The sequence below is a fragment of the Octopus bimaculoides genome, chromosome 14, assembly GCF_046866305.1.
Source record: "Octopus bimaculoides isolate indiv1 chromosome 14, ASM4686630v1, whole genome shotgun sequence".
Taxonomy (NCBI): Eukaryota; Metazoa; Mollusca; class Cephalopoda; order Octopoda; family Octopodidae; genus Octopus; species Octopus bimaculoides.
In genome coordinates this window covers 4,851,726-4,859,744 of record NC_142941.1, presented here as the reverse complement: position 1 = coordinate 4,859,744, position 8,019 = coordinate 4,851,726, and positions in this window count along the sequence as shown.

Genomic DNA, 8,019 nt, shown 5'->3' with positions numbered 1-8,019 from the left:
TTGAATTTGTCCTGCATATTAAATAACGGTAAGATGGACAATTCGTCGACAGACAACTTACAGGTAGGACAATTGACCAATTGGACAATCTGTCAGTTTTGTCAATAATATAGGCCCACCCTTTGTATAGAAGCTTTCTGCCTCCTCATTCCATTTTGATGAACTCCATGATTGATACTTCCACATGTCAACTTATTGTCCAATCGATGAATTGTCTGCACTTTACTATCACCTGAGTGAATGGTTAAAGATAACAATGTTGCCATGTCACTAGCTCTGTGTTTGTACATCTTACTGGTTGTATAGGAATCAACAGGTAGGTTACAACTCGGTGATGTAGACCAATGATACTCAACCATGTTTTGCCGATGGACCCCTTTGATCCCCCCCTTTTTTTTTTTACTCACCTGCACCCCCATAGCCAATTCCTGTTTAAAAAAATCTCCTTGTATTTTTATAATTGAATATTGTAAGATATTATTTTTTTAAAAAATTGTGAAGCTATTTTGTGTCTTAGAAGTAGAACCGATTCATTCCTCTTTTACTTGTTTCAGTCATCTGACTGCGGCCATGCTGGAGCACCACCTTTAGTCGAGACAATCGACCCCAGGACTTATTCTTCGACCCCTTAGCATTCAGATTATTCTGTCTAACTTGATACTCATTTATTCACATTGTTTTGAATTAATCATGAGATGCCTTGTAGCTTCAGGAGTTTGATGATGTGGTAGTTTATATTTAGAATAATATTGCAGAAGAGATGGGAGAAGCCAGATTTGGCCAGTTTGAACACAAATCAGGTTGAATATTTGAGCCAGATGTGGTCAATTTAAATGCTAAAGGGTTAAAAATATCTTGTTCATAGTGTTCTTTTTACACAAGTCTAATATAAAAAAAAAAAGAACATGGTCTGTTAGTTTGCAATGTTTTCTAAATATTTAAATTTAAAAACCTTTCTGTAGAAAGGTATGTCAGTGATTTTTTTTTTTTTTTTTTTTTTTAATCTCCATTCTGTCAGAAACATTGAGAAATAGGATTTAGCAAACAATAGAGGTGCTTACACTAGGGAGTGTCTTTTAAACATATGGAAGCATCTTCGACATTTTGAGTCCAGTCTCTTCTCTAGAAAGGAATGAAGAGAGAAAAGAAAAAGAATGGAGAGAAAAAAAGCTGTGCCTGGATTAAGAGTTGCATACATATATAGATACGTATATATAGAATGGTTACAGAATTCATTAGAATCTAGGTGCTTCAACATGTAGGATGTCAGGACTGACTTAGCAGTTCAGCAAAAAAAAGGGCTTAGAACAATAAGCACAAGAAGCAATTTATTTGACTAAATCCTTCAAGACAATACTCCAGCATGGGCACAGCCCAACGACTAGAGAATAAAAGACAAAAAGCTAAGTTTAGTTTTGGTTTAACCAAAGAAGATAAAATGGTTGAAAAAGAGGGTTTTTTTTTCCAAGTTGCATATTCTGTTAACTGAATATGTATAATCCATAATTTATTATTTGGTGTGCGTTTGAACAAACAATTTCTTGTATATCTTTACATCTAGAATGTGCCATGCAATTCTTGTTAAAAGAAGAATGACTAGAAATGACAGACTCCGGCTTAGGAGAATCATAAATATATCCTCATCTCTTTGTGTATCTTTACAGGCGGGAGAAGAAAAAAACAGCTAAATTTTTTATTTTAATTCTAAATTGGAATTTCATGGTGCTGACAAGTGCTGTTATTTAGGAGTGTTGTATTAATTATGCAAAGGTAATTAAATATCTTTAAATACAGGTGAAAACTAACTGAGTAAATTATTAATTTTTAAATTTAAGGGAAAGTGTTTTTCTAAGTGCGACAAATGCTATAATTCATGTGAACGGTATTGTACACACAAAGATATATTCTCATAATTAAATGAGTTTATAAAAAGTTTTTTTTGCGTAACAGCTCTGCTTTTGTGAGAGGTTGTAAATCCATAAAGTTATATAATTAAAATATAATTATATTTTATGAAATAAGATTTAAATTATGATACGAGAGAGCTTGATAAGAAACATCAATATTATATGAAATATCTAATTTAATGACACAGAAGGTTGGTGGTATAGAGTGTGTTTTGGGCATTCTATGTGGGACAGTCGATTACATTGACAAATCATGCAACTGGTATTTAATTTATCAACCCTGAAAGGATGAAAGGCAAAGTTGATCTCCACAAGATTTGAACTCAGAAAGTAAAGAGATAAAGCAAATATTGCTAAGCATTTTTGTTCAATACACTAAAGATTTTGCCAGGCGGCCACCTTATTGTTTCAAATAATGATATTAAACATGGATATATTTCGGATGACAAACTGGCAGCAGAGTTAGCACGCTGGACAAAGTGCCCAGAGGCATTTCTTCCTTGTTCAAATTCTGCTGAGTTGACTTTGACTTTTATCCTTTTAAGGTCAATAAAATAAGTACCAGTTGAACTCTAGGGTCAACATAATTTGACTTGCGCCTTCCTACCTTGAAATTACTGGCCTTGTGCTGAAATTTGAAGCTAATATTGAATATTTATTAATTGTCGAGATATTTGATGTATTAATGGAATTCATGTTGGTCTTAGAGATTTCCTACTGAATCCAGTCAGAGGATATTTATCAGGACTGGTGTCTGATAGATTTTAGGTTGTGGTTAAAAGAAACGTTGCTTTCCAATTGTAGCACAAGGCCAGTAATGTTAGGGGAGGAGTTAAGTCGATTATTTTGAATCCCCATTCAACTGGTTCTTAGTTTATCAACTCTGAAAGATAAAAGCCAAGGTCGACCTCGGCAGGAAATATCCTTAATCATTTTGTCCAGTATGCTAATGATTTTGTCATTTTACCGCATTATAGGAACTTCAAATTTTGGCACAAGGCCGGAAATTTTGAGGCAGCAGGTAAATCAATTACATTGACCCCCAGTGCTCAATTGGTACTTAGTTTATCGATCCTAAAAGAACGAAAAGGAATGTCGACCTTGGCAGAATTCAAACTCAGAATGTGAAGATGGACAAAATATTGCTAAGCATTTCACCCAGCTTGCTAACAATTTTGCCATCTCACTGCTTTATGTTAAAGAAAAGAAAAGAAAAAAGAACAGGCAGGTTATAATGTTACATTGTTCATTAAGGAGTGACTCTGAAATTAATATACAAGATTAACGTAAGTGCAATTAAGATTAATGAATTATAATTGTAGGGCGGGTGTTTGGGTGTGGAACCACGTTTAATATTAGAAGTGGAAATGTTATTAAGATGTGCAGAAAGCTAAAATTAATTTCTAATGGCAAAAGATTATTAAAATTTCTAAATTATAATCAAATGTTAATTATATCTTTATTAATTATTAATGTTTAATTATTAGAAATATGTATGTTATTAACAGAAAGAAGTATAAAAGTAGATTCCTAATAATAAATATCGTAGCTTTAACACACACAACACACACATACTTACACAACACACACTCACATACTTACACAAGACATGCACACTTGTAACACACACACACATGCACACGTACTTACACAACACACACTCACATACTTACACAAGACATGCACACGTGTAACACACACACACATGCAACAACAACACATGCACACACAGAACACCAACACATAACATGCACATGTATGCTGACAACACACACATGCACATGCACACAGCACACACACACACGACACACATCAGCTCATAGACAATTCAGTAGTCTTAAATGTTGGTACAAGGCTAGCAGATTTGGGGGAAGAAGTCAGTCCCATTGCCCCCAGTTCTTAACTGATACTTCTGTTATTGACCCCCAAAAGGATGCAAAGTAAAGTCAACCTGAACAACATTTGAAATCAGAACATAATTGAGTCTGAAAAAATGCCGCACAATTTTTACCTTAATTACAAGAAATGATGAAGCTGATGTTTTTCATAACATCTCCAACAGTTTGATGATGCCATTGTCCTTCCATACATTTCTGCTTTGGCAGAAACATTAGCATGCTAAGGTGAAATGCTTAACAGCAAAGATCTACACAAATACACACACACACAAATATATATTACACACAAACACATACATAAACATAAATATATATTACACACACACACATACATAAACATAAATATGTATTACACACACACACATACATAAACATAAATATGTATTACACACACACATATGCACGCACACATATACATAAACATAAATATATATTATACAAACACACACGTGTGCACGCACGCACACACACACACATACACACGTCATGTGTTGGATGAGTCTAACCATTGTTAGCACGGAACCTGAACAAGGAAAATGAGGCAGCAAGGGTGTTTTGAAGGAGATTTTGTTGCTATTTCTAGCAGAGTGAGTACTGACAGAGAGGCTCCAGAATTGGTAGAGCAATGGACAATTTACCATGCAGCATTCATTTTACTGCAATCTGACTTCAAATTGTACCCTGGTCAGCTTTGCCTTTTCTCCTTCCTGTTTCATTCAAATAAGTCCCAAGAACCAACTATGGCCTTTTCTGCAAATACATGACTTGATTGATGCCCCAAATTATTTCAAATATCTTTTAAATTTTAATTTTTTAAATATGCATATGGGTGCAGGAGTGGCTGTGTGGTAAGAAGATTGCTTCCCAACCACATGGTGCCGGGTTCAGTCCCACTGTGTGGCACCTTGGGCAAGTGTCTTCTACTGTAGCCATGGACCAACCAAAGCTTTGTTAGTGGATTTCATAGGCAGAAACTGAAAGAAATCCATCGTGTGTATATATATATACATATATATATATATATGTGTGTGTGAACAAACTTATGTGGGATCAGATTTCCTCAGTGAAGTTACAGACTTCAGTTTACTTGCTGAGGCATCAGCACCACCACCAACAACAATAGCATTATCACGCACCCCAGCCACTGTCACAACTTCCCTGTACCCCCCACCCCCACCCCAACACCCTCCACCATCTCATCATATTTATGTCTGCTTTCTATGCTGGCATGGGTTGGAGAACCACATCATGTTGCCTCAATTTTCAAATCGGCTTTCTATGGTGAGATGTCCCTCCCTTACATCAACCACTTTACAGAATGCACTGGATGCCTTTTTTTTCCTTCTGTTTTTGGGACATACTTTCATAGCCAACCTGACATAGACTGGTTGTATCTGTTTAAGGCATAAGATACTGTGTTTAGTGAAAGGTCAGTCAATAAAGCAGCCATAGATAATAAAATTCTATAGAAACCACTTCCTTTTTTTACTTCAATAAAACTATTGCTCATGTTGTCTTTTTATTATTTATAAATGAGAAATTTTACCCTATTTTTCTTGCTTTTGAATTCAGACATAACACAAACACACACACACACACACACATGCACACACACACACAGGTGTTTACACGCATATGTTTTTGCATTTTATTAAGAATCTAAAAGCACTACTTGTATTCATTCCTCATTATTTTTTGGGCCAAACACTTGCTGGAATACTAGTTGTATATTTGTTACTCATAACAACAACAAAAAAAAAAATTATTTGTCATATATGTATATAGTAAGCAGAAAACAAGTATGGTGTTCAAAGCTTTACAGGACATACACGTATTTCAGCAACCTTCTGAATTAATTATAAAACATGTAGAAACATTATTCAGTCCTGCATTTCACCTCATCAGTGTCTTGCCATAAATGCAGCAATCTATGTGGAAACTCCGAATATATAATCTTTTCCCTGCTATGCAAATGATGAAAACGTCGCAGGTCAGATAAATAACTGATAAAGCACCACATCATGCATGTCAGAACCGTGCCAAGCCTCTCTCATATTTTGGTTTCGAAAAGGACATAGCCCTGTTCAGACTTGCTTGATATTTGCTATTTTGGTGACTTGCAAGTCTTCAACATTTGCTTAATAGGGAAATGTTTATATATCTGGAGTTTCAAAATAGATTTTTTTATTTATGGTAGGACATGATTGCATATAATGTTTCTACTTATGCTATTATTTCAGCACGTTGCTAAAACATGTGCATGTCCTACAAATCTTTGAATACCACACCTGTTTTCTGCCTATTATTTGGCTTGTACTCTGCACTCTAGCCTATCCCAAGTTTGGTGTCCACTGTGTTGTTTTACGAGATACTGGTGTGGATTGTGGAGCCCATTACTGAGCTTCAGTTTGGTCATGTGTCACACTTTACTCTGCCTCCATTTTTTTTCAACACGTATCATCATCATCATCATGCAAGGGATGCTTTCCATGCTGACATGAGTTGGATGGTTTGGCAGGGGCTGGCTAGACAGAAGACTGCACCAAGCTTCAGTGTCTATTTTGACATGATTTGTACAGTTAGATGCCCTTCCTAACAACAACTGCCCCACAGAGTAGACTAAAGTTGTGGGATCCAAAATGATCCAAATGATCATGGTTAGCCTCAAGCATAGACAAAAATTGTATAGATAATGCTAAATAGAAGATACATATGAAGATCAATAAAGCCTATTAATCAATGTATGCAGCACACTTCATCTCATATTGAATTAGATAGAAATTCTGATAAGATGACCACCACTATTCAATTTCAGTATATAGCAACCCACTGATATATATATATATATATTCTGCTGAATGGTTGATTTTAGGAAGGGCATCCAGCTGTAAAAATCCTACCAAAACAATCACAGAAGTCTGGTGCAGGCCAGCTCTTGTGAAACCGTCTCACCCATGCTAGCAGGCGGATGTTCAACGATGATGATGATACACACACACACACACACATATATATATGGTGGTTGTCTACGCCTTATGCAGAGTTTGACCACCTCCTGTACCCACACCTTAGAACCATTATGGTATCTGATGTGGCTTTTTAAACCAGACAATATTTTGAAAAGACACCCACTTAGATTGCACATCCGATTTGGACCACCAAGAGCTGCAGATAAGTTCTGATCTTTGTGGATCTTTAAATGTCTTTTGAGGCCTCCATTAGATTTGCAAACCTTCTGCCATACACTGCATTCAAACGTGTGCTCAAATATATAGGCAGAATAGTTGGTGGAGGTTTGTTTTTCATGGGTTCACAAATTAGATTTGAGCCCAGCAAAAGAAAGGCATCGTCTGTCACAGACTGTGCACAGAATAAGGTCATTGTCATTCACCTTCTCGATCGTCACATTCTTCCTTAGATCTCTTTTGAGTCTTACTTGTGTTATACACACAGCCGGTTTTGAATTCCTCTGTTAAGGCCTGGAGTTACTGTGATAAACAAGAGAGAGCTGAGAACCAAGCCTTGGTGAACTTCTTACCCATACAGCCATACCATCCTCTAGAGAACTTCTTCACAATCCAAAGCAGGCTTTGTCTATGTATGTATAACTTCTACTGATTTTAGTTACGAGACTGCATTCATGCTGTGGTGCTATTTAAGACAGTTTAAATTTGTCATATTGAACTTAATCTTCATTTTGAGTAGGACTTATTTTATCGATTTCTGTCCACCGAATGGCTAGATTACAATCTGACATTAGGGAAAGCAAATCAACAGTCACTGCCACACACGAGATTCCGCACAGTTTCCGTCAACTAAACTGTAAACATAGGATACGTGTCGACCAGGGGCCACGGGAGAAGACACTTGCTACGCAATGGAATCGAATTCGTAAGCACGTGGTTACGAATCACACCTCTTTACCAAACAACTATGTATGTACATTTATATAAAATGACACACACACACATATACTATGTATGTATGTTATCTATGTATGTGTGTGTAATCCACCAATATTGTATCTCGCCAAACGAAGAACAGAATCAGTGAATATAATCCAAAGCGTGCCAAGGCGTGGAACTAAGACCGTATCAAGCAAAATGTAAACAGAGAATTTTACAGGAAAGATCAAAGCCTTAACAACAAAGAGACCGGTGACAAGCGAAAAACATCGATGGTCGTAATTTCTTCCACGTCAGAGCAAAATGTAT